This window comes from Sparus aurata, chromosome 11, assembly GCF_900880675.1.
Source record: "Sparus aurata chromosome 11, fSpaAur1.1, whole genome shotgun sequence".
NCBI lineage: Eukaryota > Metazoa > Chordata > Actinopteri > Spariformes > Sparidae > Sparus > Sparus aurata.
Window position 1 is genome coordinate 30,637,931 of NC_044197.1, and position 15,443 is coordinate 30,653,373.

The window sequence follows — 15,443 nt, forward strand, 5'->3', positions numbered from 1 at the left end:
CACTGAACAGATTTGTTCCCGACCTCGTCCGAGTCTCCCCAAACGCTTCAGATGTCCAACGGTTGGGCCGGTGTGTTCCTGCCTTAAGTGTCTTTCTTTCATTTGTGCTGTTGTTATTTGAATTTTCTCAGCTTAGCTTATTCATATATAACTAGCTGGCTACCTTTTTTTCCAAGATTCTGAGGCTGACTACAGTTAAGTAACAGAAATCTGACAAGGCCTCTTTTAAACCCAAGCATGTATGTCAGTGTTGATGGGAGACAGTTTCCTCTGCTGTGCGTGATCAGTGTGTCAGAGCGACAGTGGGAGACAGCGGTGACTACAGTGGTGAGCCAACCCTTTGATTCCACGTCTCTGTTACCTGTGGTTGAGTAGGATACATAGTTATAATGTTTCATTATTTGTCTGTTTAAAGTGTTTTTATTGTTAATATTTTGAAGACAAGGCATGATATTTTATTTTGAAAATTGACCAGATACACTATGCTGCTCTGCTGTCCGACTTCCTGTCTGGCTTAATCTTCTCTGTACAGATTAAAGCAGCCCTGGCCTGCTTCAGTTAATAAAAGACTGGCTGCGTATTCTCAACGGAGCAGAGCGGAGAGCTGCTTCTGCTGAAACATGTCATGGCACAGCGCTGGAGACACAGGCATTGTCTAGAACGTCACATGATTGAGAATCTTGGGGTAACTCCTGCCTTACAGACACTCTGGAGGGAAACACTCTCAAATTCGGAAACACTCAAATTCAGAAACACTTCTGAAAACATACCCAACCCCCACTGATGTCATTGTCCATCACGATGTTTCACTGTGGACATCATCAAATGCATGTTCAGTAGACACTGTTCAACCCTATATACATTACTGTTTTTCAAAATTAAAACAAAGAATAATGTTGCCCTTATCCTGTAACATGTAATCAGCCCCGGCAACTTTACATATCGGAATTTAAATTCATTTTAAATGAAACTCCGAAATCTAGGATTTCTTGCACTTTTCAGCCAAACCGAAAAGTGAATTTGTTTACTGGAAGTTGTTCCCCTCTCTCTCTTTAGAACTTGTCTCAGTATTTGTTAATCATCTGTTTTATTTATTTATTTTGGCTGTACTTCATAATCAACATTTTGGTAAACAAGGCCTGATTATTATCAAGAGATTAGACTACAGCCTTTTCTTCCTCTTTTGATGGGATTAGTGGAAGATTTTAACAACAAGCGTGGTAAAATTTTAAGTTGACTCGGCTCCACATCTCTACGCTCTTTTAAGATCTTTTGTGCCACCACCTGCATCTCTTTGAATGCACAACTTTCACCAGAGCTTGGCAGAGCTGACAGAGCTTCCTGGCACATTACAATGTTTTGTTATTTTTCAAAGGTCAGCGTAAAGGATGCAGGGTAAAGTATGCCGAGGCTGTGGTTGTTGCAGCATGCCAGTGGAGGTCATGAACGGCGTTTGGAAAATTTCTGCATGTTTCACCTGTCTGTCGGTGATGCTGTGTGTCATTCCTGCTAGTCAAACAACTGACTGACTGCCAGCGCAACAGGAATTAAGCGAACTTTTGAACTTTCCCAAAAAGTGATTGACATATTCAAGTACTTCACTTGCTATTTGGCCTAAGGTAACTGTGTCAAATTTTATTTTCTGTGTCGTTCTTCCTGCTCCCTAAAAACCCAATTTGTTGTTGTTTTCTTGTCACTTGAACTTGCAAATGTAAAAGAAAGAGTTCACTTAAGATAGTATATGTATAAAAAATAATATATTTTTTACATACAAGGGAGTAGGCATGTTGGACTTGACTTTTGCATTCAAATGTCTTCCACTAAACCTTTGTTTAATATTTTCTTGAGTTGTGCTCTCACTTTGTACCAAATGTTTACAACAATGTTCAAACAGAGAAATCCACAAATATTCAAGGTAACGGTGGGTTTTATTTGGTGGCCTGTCACTTTAAACTGGGATAGAGTCAGAGTGAGAAAGGGATTTGGCGAAATTGGAGAAACGTAACTTGAATTAAACTAAAATATTACATCATCTGTGAACATTTGGTCCTTGGTCACATCAGAGAGAGGTTCTTCATTCATGGTGGTTATCTACTGGTGTGTTCACCACCAGCAAAGTTAATTTGACTAAGGAATCATTTGCCTTTGCTACGTTAATCGCACTAGTGTTAATTCACCCAAAACAGCCAGATTGCCTTACTGTGCATTAGTCATAGGCCAGCAAGCAACTTTTGCCCCTCTTTTATCCATAATGTTATGTTCATGATTTAAATACATTTCGCCTCCAACAACATTCAGCATTCAACATTACAGAACATAAGTACGTGACAATGGAGGTCACGTCCGTAGATCACTGCTGCAGTTAGATTCACAAACAGGAGCCAACTCTTTTTAACCAAGAAAAATTTATATAATAGTACACAGACATATGGTACCCTTCACTGATTTTTTTTCACATTTTCTCCTATGAAAACAATTCATTTCCAGATTCATTGTAGAGATATGGCCACATATATACTGTACAACCACAACCTTTGTCACAATTTGTAAACAGCACACTACTTCCTTTATTACCACTGAACATTGGCCTTGGACAGAAGTCAATAAGCAGAATCTTCCAATATGAATGTGATTCCTGTTGTGACACCGCATCCATTAGGACAAACAAGTGGTGAGACAGGTTTTGAACAAGTTCCCAATTTAACAATATTATAAATGAACCAGTTATTTGAAAACTGAATGTATATAAGAGCTCTACAGTGGGATTAAAGTGGTCACTTTGGATTGGAGCTCTACTATGGTACAAAATGTAATAGATCCATGGAAAACTTAATAGAACGCAAATTGCGTCAGTTATTTTCCAAAAAAGCGACCTGGATCATGAAGGGACCAATTTTAAATCAAAACAGAAAATGGGGGGAAAAAAAGTAGCTACTAGTTTGATACTATCAAAGAAAGGCAGTCCAAAACGTTTACATTACAAACAAAATTAAAATGTAAAGTAAAAACACAGTTATATAAAACAGCTGCAATTACAAGAATTGTATTTTAATAAAACACTGTTATGTAAAATAATTAAAAGTAGAGGTTAAGGATCAAATTTCTAAAATGCCCAAATGGTGTTAGTGTATTTATTTTAAGGAGGTGCTGATTTTTGTACAGGTCCTGGTGGACTTTTGTCCAGGCTCAGGGCTTAGACACACTAAGTGGACCCACGACGAGTTCTACTTGGAATAGATTCCCCTTCAGTTTCATTTTAAAATACTAAATAGTTACTAAATACCAATTAGTAAAACTTCATTTTAAATAAGTAACCACGTGAGAGGTTTTGAGTGGTGGCAACCCGGTTGGGTAACATGTTTTCATGGCTAAAGTAACTGTTGACAGTGTGACTGAATTAAGACTCACCTGGTAAGGCAGTGGAAAGTCATTAACGTGTACGAACAGATTAACTGAAGAAGCTAGATACCCAGAAATCAAAACCAATTTCCTGCCTTGTGAAACCAAGGTGTTTGTTTGTGTCTGTTTATGTTTTGTTTCTCTTAAATAGCTGCTGCTTAACTTCCCTGAACGTTAATTGTCATGCTTCCCTGTGGCTGCAGGTTGCCACCTTTAAACGGCATGTTGCCCTTTGGTTGCACCTGAGCTGCCAGGTTACATCAGACAGACAGACAAACACAAACACACACTCACAATGGCAAGGATGCACCTTGGCTGGCATTTGCTGATGGGTTATGGCATGCCTCTGTTTTATAGTTGCATTTCTCTGCCACGGAAGACTCAGAGTTTCACCCTGATTCAGAACGAGAACTCTCCCAGGGGTTCACAAAGGGTTCGCCAGCCTACGACTCTGTGTGTGTGTGTGTGTGTGTGTGTGTGTGTGTTAAGCAACCAGCGTGTGTGTGCATGAGTGTGAGTTTTGCGCAAATAAACAGGTGAGCCACAGGGTGATTATGTTGTCAACTGTTGCTGAGTCATACACATCTCCACCAAGTTAATTAGAGGTGGCAGAGCATACCTGGGTTTTCACACACGCATAAATACACACATACGCAACCACGTGCAACACAAAAAAATTACAGAGAAGTAGACAAATGATATATATAAATAAACTTGCGTGCCATCCATCGGTGTACACTCAACACCTTGATAGAGTTTGACATCGTCATCCAAGGTTCATGCACATGCACACCTGCAGAGCAGCATGCCTTGGTGTCACCGCTTAGGAAAGCCCCATGACTTACGATTCAGACCGATTTCTGGTTAATGCAGCAGCATTCTGGGAAATTAAACATTTGCTTATTGTGCCACGTGTGACACCATGTGATGCTGTATGTTAAACAGAAACATCTATTAGTCAAGATAATTTATCCTTTATTTAGCCAACATGGCTGTCTTAACACTGTCCTGACAGGTTTGTGTTAATGAATAGAATATAATAAGATCATCCACTTTGAAAGGGAAATTGAAAAGGAAGGGGACTTTATAGGTGCTCTATATTTATGAGGATTTTAACATTATTCAAATTTGACCCTTTGCGCATTAGTTACGACAATAGCCAGAATACACAATGGAAAAAATAGAGAACAAAACTTGACCATGTTAGCCAGGAAGGGTGTAAATCACCAGTTTCGTCATGATAGGCTTTAGAGTTCCAAAAGAGTGAGAACCCAAACTCTGAAATTGGTTAGCAGTCCCCTCTCCTCAAATTTTTATGGGTGAGTTTTTGGTTAAATGCCTGAAATAAGGTCTGTGGTTAACAAAAGCTGAAAGTATTTGTACATTTTGTTTAATGAAATGAAATACATCATAAATAACCCACTTTTAAATAAAAAAAAAGTCCTTGCATGTGTTAAAAACGGCAGTTGCTAACAAGTGTCTAAATGAGACTACAGAGGCTGCCGGGGACATTAAACGTCATCACAGCGAACACCAGGCTCATCTACTCCGTCTAGACTAGTCCATCTTTACAGGCTGACTTTAGTTACAAGCTATTCTAACTCTAACTTCACAACGTGTACATAGATACATTTACGTGTGTAATAGAATAAAGTGTAACATAGACACATAGACGGTGGTGACCTTGAAGTCATGCGACCACTTTATAGTTTGTTTATATATTTAGTAAGGGTGTCATGATTCTCCAAATCCTCGATTCGATTACATTTTCGATTCAATTCTCGATTTATTTTTACATTTATTTTTTTTAAAGCACAGGTTGCTATGCCATTTTTAGACTAGACTTTTATGCAATATAATATCTGACCTTTGTTCGCAATGTACCACACAGTGTCAAATTTAAAACATTTATTTACAACATAATGTAACAGTAACTTATATCTTCAATCAATTGGAAACTTAAACAAAATAACCTGCCATTTAGTTTCTGCAGAGCTTGCAAACTGTGGCTTTTTTGAACGTTGTCATCATAACATACTGGAAATCCAAAATACTTCCACACCGGTGACTTCAGTGAAAGAGGAGCGGGTTCAAGTTCTGCCGATGGGTCTCCTGCATCTGCAGTTGCCATTGTTATATGAGTGGCGTAGCCCCTTTCAGGAATAGGGCGGTGCATGAGGTGCATAAGGTGTGAGTGGGCGAGCGAGAGTGAGGGAGCATGCGTACATGCTGACATTAGTGAATGAGCAGGAGAGGAAGGAGAAGTGAAAGGAATAGCAGGAGTAGCGACAGCAATAAAGAGTACAATATAGGCTGCAGTTTGGCTGTGAATAAAGGCGACAGCTCCTCAATATACAGCAAAGCTCCCTGGTGTTATTTCCCGGCCAGCTTAACCTGTGAAAGGGGTTCACCCCGAAGGTAAAAATAAACTTCGGCCCTGGAGGAAATCATCTCCCCTGTGCTCCCGACCACAGTCCGGGAGCCGAACAGGAATGGTGTAACACCATGCTATTGTTTGGCTGGTAGCTAAGTTGGAGAGGTTGACTCGCACCACTTCAACACGTGTGTTTTTTTCTGCTTGGCAAGCCGACCGGACGTGACATGGGGGTGTGGCAGCATCGACGATTCTATTTGTTAATTCGAAGTTCGAGATTGTGACTTAATTTCAGTTGATTTCGATTTAAAATCGAAATCATGACACCCTTATTCCTGATAGGACAGTAAATATCCTAATTGTCCTTTTCTTGGCTTCTTGCAATTAACTTGACTGGTGCTAGCACCCTTTGACTGTTTAGGAAGGAGGTGAGCTTGGATTGACAAGGTGATAAAGACTTTGCATCGATCATGTTGGATCTTTAAATCAATGTATTAATTAGGATGGTTGGATCATTATGCCCCTTTTGCCAGCTAGCATGATCAATCAAGAGCTGCATTGAATCGTCACTGACTACTTACATTAGTAAAAAATAGAAAAGTAAAATGTGAATAAGAGTAGAAAATTGTTCACTTCATTTGCATTCAAACACACGGATATTGCAGGGAGACACATCCTCAGTAAAGGCTACATTTCTACCTCAGTATACCCCTGGAATAATGTATACTAGAACTTAAAAAGTTGATGGCTACCTAAATGGTACTGGTACACTTGTTTCCCCCCTTAAATTTCTTTTGACCTGCTCTTTGCTGCTTCGTGTGCTGTAGCTGAGCACATGACTGACAGTGAGATCCTCAGGGGGACAGTTTCACCACCAGCCTGACATGTACAGAAAACATCTATAGCAGCAGATTACATCCAGTCACCTCTCTTTGTCCTTGTTCTGTTGTTGGTGATTAGATGACAAGGTTTACAGTTTCCAGAAGGTGAGATCAGGGCCCCCCCATTGGCCCCTCTTGTCATTGCATAATAATCCCTTTTGAGATCACACTACGCCCTGTGGTCATTTTGTGACAGACACCGAGTCACACCTTGGAAGAATACTCCGGTACAATGGACATTTATGTCTTTGTTTCATGTGGTTGTGTGAATATATGGTGTCGACTCTTCACTTAAAGCATACTCAGAGTGATCATTAAATCTGAGCTGGCTGACAGAAGTAAACACTGGCTCAGGCAAACTCTCACATCACTTCCTAGTAAACACGGATCTGGTAATTTGTGGGTTAAAAGGCAGATGCCTTGGATGATTCATCCAAAATTTGGTCAAAAAGTAAAAGTTTATAAAGATGCATTGGTTTTTTTCTGCAGCTAATCCAATGTCAGCTTCGATTGAAGCAGTCCCCTGTGACCACATAAATTGTAAAAACAATTGTATGCAATCTATACATATGAAAAAAATAAATAAATAAATTTTCTTTTGACCAGATAATCCCTTCTTATCTGTCTAATTTTCATTGACAAAATCCAAAGAAACAGACAAGTAATATAATACAACAATTTGCAATCCTTACTGACTCACGTCACACCTAGACTTGGGTTCCTCCACCCTCACTCGGCCCATGCCATGATTTTCTCTTGATCCAACAGACCAGTAGAAAATTGGAAAATCAGTCCAGTATGTTATGCTATTCTGATTTTTTACGTTCTTTATATTTTTTAGATATTCACATTATTTAAAAGTTATTTCTCCTAGCATTTTGGCAGTCATTGTCGCTTGAAACTTGTTTGCATCGTATAATCAATCACAATTAACATTAAATTCAGTGGTGTTTGCCATTAGGGACTAGTTTCAGCATACTGCAATTACTAACTTTCACTTACTACTATATTACCTTAAAAAATATTTTTGTGCAATACCACTGGGGCACTTTCACTACATGAGGGTTGTTCACTGTGTGTCAGGCACAATGGAATCTAATACCGCGTACCCACCAAAATTAGCAGGTCTACGCAGATTTTTTTAAAAAAGGTCAACTCACTAAAAATCACCTATTGACCCCATTCACACTTCCTGCAGGCAAGGCAGCCCATCTGTGGTTTTTATGTGAAGCGCCACGTTGTACGTCACTCGGACAAATGCGCCAAAAACAATTTTAACAGAAGAGAAAACAACAATAGAGCCATTGTGAAAGAAGCATAAATGGGCCTCACAATCCCATATCTGGACTTTGGTGAGGCCTGTTTGTCGTGGTTGTGTTTGTGCTATGTGTTTCAGAGCTGCTGGGAGAAGCAGGGCATGGTTTTCGGCTGATCGGAGCTGCTGCCATGTCACACACCTGCAGCACATTAGAGTAATCAGCGCCTGCTCTTATGCGCTGGTCTCCTCCCTGCGCACTGCCAGATTATTTTTCTCTAAGTGGTACATGGTCAGCTCTGTGATTCTAGTGTTTTCAAGTGTCTCTAGTGATCTAACTTTCTCCACTTCCCCAGTGCATGGACAACTCCAGGATCAGCTCCTCGGCCAAACACATCCCAGTTTCCAGCACATCTGCCACTCTGCACTCGCTGGACTCCTTGAGCATACAACCAGCACAGATGTAAGTTCCTTCCTCCTCCTCCAGCAGAGCCACCAGCCTGAGGGATTCTCACCTCCCTTACCTGCCTGTTGCTCATCGTGTTCAATAAATTCACCCTTAAATCCGCTCCCTGTTTGGTGTCCACATTTAGGTCCGTTACAATACTATCTTCGCAACATCACTCTTACACTGTCAGCCAATTGGTTCAGTAATAAAATGTCCTTGGCTAGACCTTGGATGTTGACAGCGCCCCATCCCTTTGCACAACAGAATTTAAAGTGTTTGCCCAGGTCTTATGTTTTGATCAAAGCCGAGCTGAGCCGAGGTGATAAAAACAGGTGTCTACTGCAGAGTCAACTGACCTGGGTGTAAATGTCAAGTGTGCACATTCCCATCGCACACAAAAGCCTGATCTTAGCCGGTTTACATGAGTTTTTGACCAGTGGATAAGGGGTATTAGTTAATTTACTTCTGATCATAGTCAAGAGATCAAATATTTCCCCATCAACTGAAGCTCTGCTGTTCCTCAGGCCTGATAGCTCAGAGGGGGTTTAGCTCAGTGTAGAAAATAACATCTGGCTGTACAGCACACTTAAAATCAGCAGTTTACAGGATCATATTGTTCACCAGCATGTCAGTCTCTCAGGTGCTTTGCTAAATTTGTTGTGTTATCACCTTTCGTTAGCACTGCTCTGTAGCATCGTTTGTGCAACAGCATGCTATCCTTTGCCGTCCTTTGTTCATTTCAGAATCAGAATCAGAAATACTGAGAAGAAATTGCTTGCATTACAGCTGCTCCCATTCAAAAGTCTTAGAAAAAATACAGAAAATGGCCTAATGGCAGAAAATTGTGTGTATATATATATATATATATATATATGTATATATATATATAGATAGATAGATAGATAGATAGATAGATAGATAGATAGATATATACATGCAAGAATAATAAAAACTGTGTCAACTAGCTGTCAGACAGAAGAGAGAGCACTGAACAATTCCAATATTCAGAATCCATGTGCTTCAACAAATCTATATTTTTGATAACACTTGACTCAATCATATCAGGTAATTAACAGCTTCTCATAAAACAATGATTTTGTGAGACTGCTAAATATTTTTTCATAATATTTGGAAAATAATTAAATGTTTCCCTGGATAGAGTAAAATTATATGTATTTACAGTGAAAAGAAGAAAGAATTGTAAGCTTAGTAAGTAATGGAATCTTAAATGTGTCAGCTCACTTCTATTTCTTTCTCACAATGTAAACAATTACTGTCTATAGACCACTTTTCCCATTATTTTCATAATAACCATGGTAGTACAATAAGTTTCGAATATGGTATTTATGCCTATTTGCTGTATATATACGTTACGTTGCAGAAACCTTTTAGAGTCCACATGCACTGGTGACTGAACGTCATAATAACCCTGAGTGAATCTATAATGGCTGCATTTTGAACTGTAAACTAAAGCGAGGCGAAGCTCTGTTTCACATTTCACATGTTCAATTACAAGCTGCATTTTTCATAACTCCTTGACTTAGGTTTTCCCTGGGTGTAGATGGAAATACAGAGAACAGTCCACCCAAAATGTAAACAGCAGTTTCTCATTTCTCTGCCTTAATTTCAATGTAAACCAAACCGATCACTCCCCTGCTCGCGCTCAAACCACCAAACTTGATGGTTTCTTGGTGTTCCTTGCCCCAGGCCACCCATTTGGCACATCGTCCGACACTGTGTGGCTCATTATGGAGGTCCCAGATGAAGGGAATGGACACACAAAAAGCACTGCAGTGCTCTGTTTGTCAGGTTTGCTTTTGGAAAGTAAGTGATCAGCATATTTCTTTTGCATGGGTCAGATTTAGCCCGGTTAAAATTTAAGTGTTTACTGAGGAAGGATTTATACATCACTGTATTCAGATGGATTGCACAACACAAAGTTCTTATATAGCGACTAGCTGTTACTCAACATGTACATCCTGTTATTGCCAGGTGTAACTGCTGTGTGGCTGAATGAATCAACTATCAAAACTAATGTTATTGTGCTAATATACAGTATGACCTGTGAGTGTAGAGTCTTAATGGAATATGGGCAGCTTATCTGACTTGACACTTGATCAAAATGCTGTTTGATGTTACAGCTCACGATGCTACTATGACTTTTCTTTCCACAGTTGAGTTTCTAAGCCCAATTGAGCTTTTACTACCTTAAACATTACTCAGATTTTATTGGGGCAACCCAATTGAGTAAATCCATTTGTAAAGAAGAATCTATGAAGGACTCACAAGCACTCATGATGGATTGATGAATACCTGGTGAAACCAGATCCAGCAGAGGATGAGGGATTCACTGAACACACTGTACTCTCACTCCTCACTTTGACCCCTGCTTTAATTTCTTTCCTCAGCTCAGATGATAGACATCAGAGCTCTCTGGGGACAGCATGTGCTGGGTTTGTGACACGTCCCGCTTCACACGGCAACACAATTAAAACAGGATGTGGTCTGTAATATAAACTGCCATATATCACACCTTGTAATGAAACATTGTATGGTTGAGTGTACAGTGAATCCAGGACATTTATTGTGAAGTGACATCATAGTGTGATCAACTGGTGCTTGTATTGAAAGCTGCAGACCGCAACTGGAATCTTTATTGCTGTTAAACAATCTTTATCAGTCATTAACCTTTCCATCATTTCAATTTGTACAGAATACAAGATCAATACACAATGAGATTCATGCTCTTGTAAAAAAAAATTATAAAATAAACACGGATGGCTGCAGTGACATTCAGCCATATTTGAACACCTAAGCTCTAAAACAAACTGTACCTGGATTACACAGCAATAAAGCAATCAGCAAGAGATAACATGAGCCGCATTATCAGCTCATTGAGCAATTCTTCCCCTCAGCGGGTGTGTAGCCACTGTGTTGGCCTGAGCCTGCGGGTCATCTGTTGCTTTGTCAACCCTGATAGCTAATGCTTTCACAAGGCCAAAAGCTGCGTGGCGCTTGTCAACCAGTCGGGAGACAGGCGAAAGAGGATTGACACTGTAAAGCCATGGCACACACACATATACAGCTACTGGGTCTGATAAGCTTGTAGCAAGGGTGGTATTTATTTATGTATGGGTTCATTGTACAGCAAATCTTAATTTATCTTGAATTACTTTTAAACTCATACAAAACAAAGTAAATGCTCTGGGAAACTGAATTTATTATCACTATCAGTAGAGTAGCTTTATAGAAAAAGCTTGTTTAGCAGTTTTGCAGCAGCTTTTCTACAAACCTTGAAACATTCCCAGTCTATCTTACATGATTGGTGTTAGTCACATTTTTAAAGTCAGCAAAGCGGTTTAGCATCACCTTTTTTAACAGCCAGGATTCACAACCACCATCTCTTCAGAAAATGCCTGCTTTACATATCCAATCTCTTGCTTCCAGTCTTAAACCTCTCATGCAGTCTGTCATTCCCCCCTCCAGTACATAAGTGGGGATGGCTTTAGACCGCATTGTTGTTTACATCATCAGAAAGTTGGGTGGCCATCATTGGCAGTGAGAGAAGATCACTGTAATTCATACATTTACAAGGCATCCTCGGTCAACTACCTGAATATATCCCATGCCTACTATAGATCAAGTAAGCACTGTACTAGATCCTAAGATTATTTAGAAAAATGTTGCGTTTTCAAGGTCTGAAAAGTGCTTGGATTTTAGTTTAAGTGCTTGAAAGTGCTTGACATTATAACTCTGTGTCTTGGCAAAATTAGTATCAGACTGGATAGTTTGCTTAGCACAAGGAGAAATAAAATCAGTGTGTGTGTGTGTGTATCATCACACATGCAGTCTGGTAGCAATAGAGAAGGATAGCTGAGGAGAAGGTTTGATGCAATTTGGACTGATGACATGTTCAATATTAATAAACTTTGATGAATAAGCGAACAGCTTGTAAAAGTTTATGTCAAAAAAGAAAATTACAGGGTACTCTTAGGTCTCTCTTTGTCTCGGTGCAAGTGTACCTGAAGAACGCCAAGTGGCTTCCCTTTTTTGGATACAACTTTGTGTTCTCCTTTAATTTCTGAAGTTTTTTGCTATTATGAAACATCATTTTAGATGTTTACAGCATAATACAATGTTCATTATTATGATAGAAAAAAAGTGAAAAAAAAATCATGAGTGTATATAGATTTCCTGTAGATATGTATTTTACCCCAGTGATAAGGTACTGGAACATTTTGAAAATGATTCTTAAAAGTGCTAGAAAAGTGCTTGAATTTGACCTTGAAAAATGTGTATGAACCCTGAATACAGGACAAAATACGGGACTGTCAAGCACAAATCAGCACTCACAATGTAACACTTGCTTACTAGCTCGTTAGCCAGATATTTTACCATTATTTTTTATAATTGGTTTGAAAGTTCGAAAGCATGAAAATACAGACTTGTAAATATTGGCGACAACTTACAATACATGGTACAATGAAACAAGCATGTATAGACTGTGTGGTCAGGATATGTGTCAACTTTATCGATTGTGGATGATAAATGGGTTTAATTGCTGTCTGTAAATGAATTAGCCTGAGGCCACACATGACAAAGTTCACAACTTTATCGAAAAGTGATTTTACTTTACAACAGCAGTTCTCTGTCTGTGTAGACAAAAATTCAACAATACATAAAAACTCAGGTCATTTTAGGTGATTTGAAATGTTCTATAATTTCTTACAATTTTTTCCATACGTAAATTATTACGTTTTTTCATGTTGCATTTGACCTTAAATGTCCTTTTCCCTCTTATTGCCTCAGACACACCCAGACCTTAAATGCACACAGTAGCTCTGTGCCAGCAGATTGATTGATAACATTCACTTTAAGAAAATTATCTTTTACCTCTTTTACCAAAGGTCAACATGCACAGAAACGTATTTGGGTGGAGATAATATGTACTTAATGCTACTAGGACAACTGCAAATGCATCAGAACTGCAGCGGAATATTGGTGGTTAAAACAGAAAAACTAAAATCACATGAATGTTATAGCTATCCGACTCCAATCAGCACAAACCCTTAAACACAGATTAGGTGTTTGTTGGTCAAACATTCATTTCCAAACCGCAAATTGGTTTACGTGATGATAACAGGTGAAAATGGACGTGACACATTCACCGTTAAATGGTTAGCTAATGATTAAGTTAAAGCAGCTTTAACGAACTTGATTAATCAGGGTGTGCTAGAGGTCTAAAACAAATTGTAGTCAGATGTGAATCATCAGAGGTGTAGTTCACTATGGTGTGATTCACTGATGGAAAGTGCTGTTGTGTATGTCATTCTTTAATCAGACTTTTGTCATTTATTAGCGACTGGATAACTTATATTTAACTTTGCTTATTGAGCAGAGAATGCACTTATTTTCATATTATAATGTATAACTCAGTGCCAGAATCAGACAGTGGTCTGAGCTCAAATCCTATCCTCAAACAGTTGCAAAATTGGCCTGCTTGGTGTGAGTGTTGGCCTAGAACATCTCAAGCAAAATAAGATTATTATGCAACATCACAAAAATGTAAACAAAACAACTTGAGCAACGGGACGAGGTTGCAAAATTCATTCATAAGCTCGGTTGCTAGAGATCAGCAGGAAGACAAACATTAAGGAGATGATTCAAGTAGCAACAGCATTGTGGTTCTTAGTGTCACTTCAGCTGCTGCTTAATCACACGAGGTATGAATCACACAACTGGTAAGATCTTATTTTTTGGTTACACAGTTATAGTTTTCCAGTTTTCACTACATTAACTTTTCTTTAGCAACTCAGACATGTTGCCTGCTTTTTAGTGGCAGGGACCAGTTTTGGTTCTGATGACCCAGGAACAGAGATGAAATTAAAGTACATTTGCTCAAGTACTGTACAATTTTGAGGTGCTTTTGGTTTACTTGAATATTTTACATTACCTGCCATTGTATATTTGATTAGTTGATTCAGTTACAAGTTATTTTGCACAGTGTGTGCTGCATCAGAGCAAAGTAGTGAACTTTTGTATTAATTATTTTTATTGGCATTCAAGCCTCTATATGACCTACATGGAGTTATTCTTAATGCCTGCTACTGAGTCAGAATGTGGAAATCAAATCTGTTTGTTAAGAAGAATTAAGGAGGCTTGAGGACAGAGGCTACTCTGTAGTCTGGTGGTACGCCAGTGGACATTTCTGTTTTGCCACACAGCAGCAGAAGAAATGGCTTATAATGTCACAGTCTATGTTGGCTTGCTACCGGCCTATAGTTTGTGTTGGTTAGTTATTATGAGGACATATAATTTATATGGGAGGGTGATAACTTAAGCTTTAGCTCAGTTACTGAGCAACTAAATCCGTGAACTAGAGGATTACGTGTGACCTAGTTAAGGTATTTTGCTGAAACAAAGTTTACTAGTATCACCATCGTCATATTAAAATTATTAATCTTACATAGAAAACAAATAGATATATTACCTCATCGCCATGCATCCTGCAAACAGCTGTGCTTTATAGAGATAAATATAAAAATGTAACCTTTCTTTCACTTGCTTCCGAAAACAAATGTACACACTATCAAGATCAAGATCTTTATGACACAAGGTGGTGGTGCTTATACTGCTTTTGTACACAAACAATGGACACTTACTTTCTCAGTCAGTCTGCCTCACAATGTTTTTATATGTTAAGCTCCTGTTATTGTACATGTTATAGAGTGAAAGCTGTTTAGTGAGAAAAACTATAAAAAAAAGTCTGCTGAGTTGCTGTTCATCATCTTCTAAATGATTTAACTGTATTCTTGACAGGGTTTAAGGTCGAGGTGCCGGGTGCTGTGCTGGCATTTGTTATAACTTTTCTTTAACCTCTTGTCAAGTTGATTCTGCTCAAAACAGTGAGTCAATCAGGTACTTCAGTCTGCAAGTTGACTAACACAAGTGTTTCAAACATTTGTCTTTCCATGCTGTTGTCTGGGAGCTGGATTAATGACGATGGGATACTCCCAGGTTTCACAATGCCTGGCTCGATATTGAATATGAATGCCTGAGCAGAAGAAAAAAAACAAGAAAACACAC

General features: G+C 38.9%; 1 long non-coding RNA gene across 1 annotated transcript in view; it reads left to right on the forward strand.

The window, feature by feature from the left end:
* LOC115591491 (uncharacterized) overlaps positions 1–8,457 on the forward strand; it is a 63,654-nt gene extending 55,197 nt beyond the window's left edge. Inside the window, exon 3 of the long non-coding RNA XR_003985974.1 lies at positions 8,266–8,457. This is a non-coding gene — a long non-coding RNA (uncharacterized LOC115591491). The remainder of the gene's footprint in view (positions 1–8,265) is intronic.
* Positions 8,458–15,443: the final 6,986 nt, after the last annotated feature.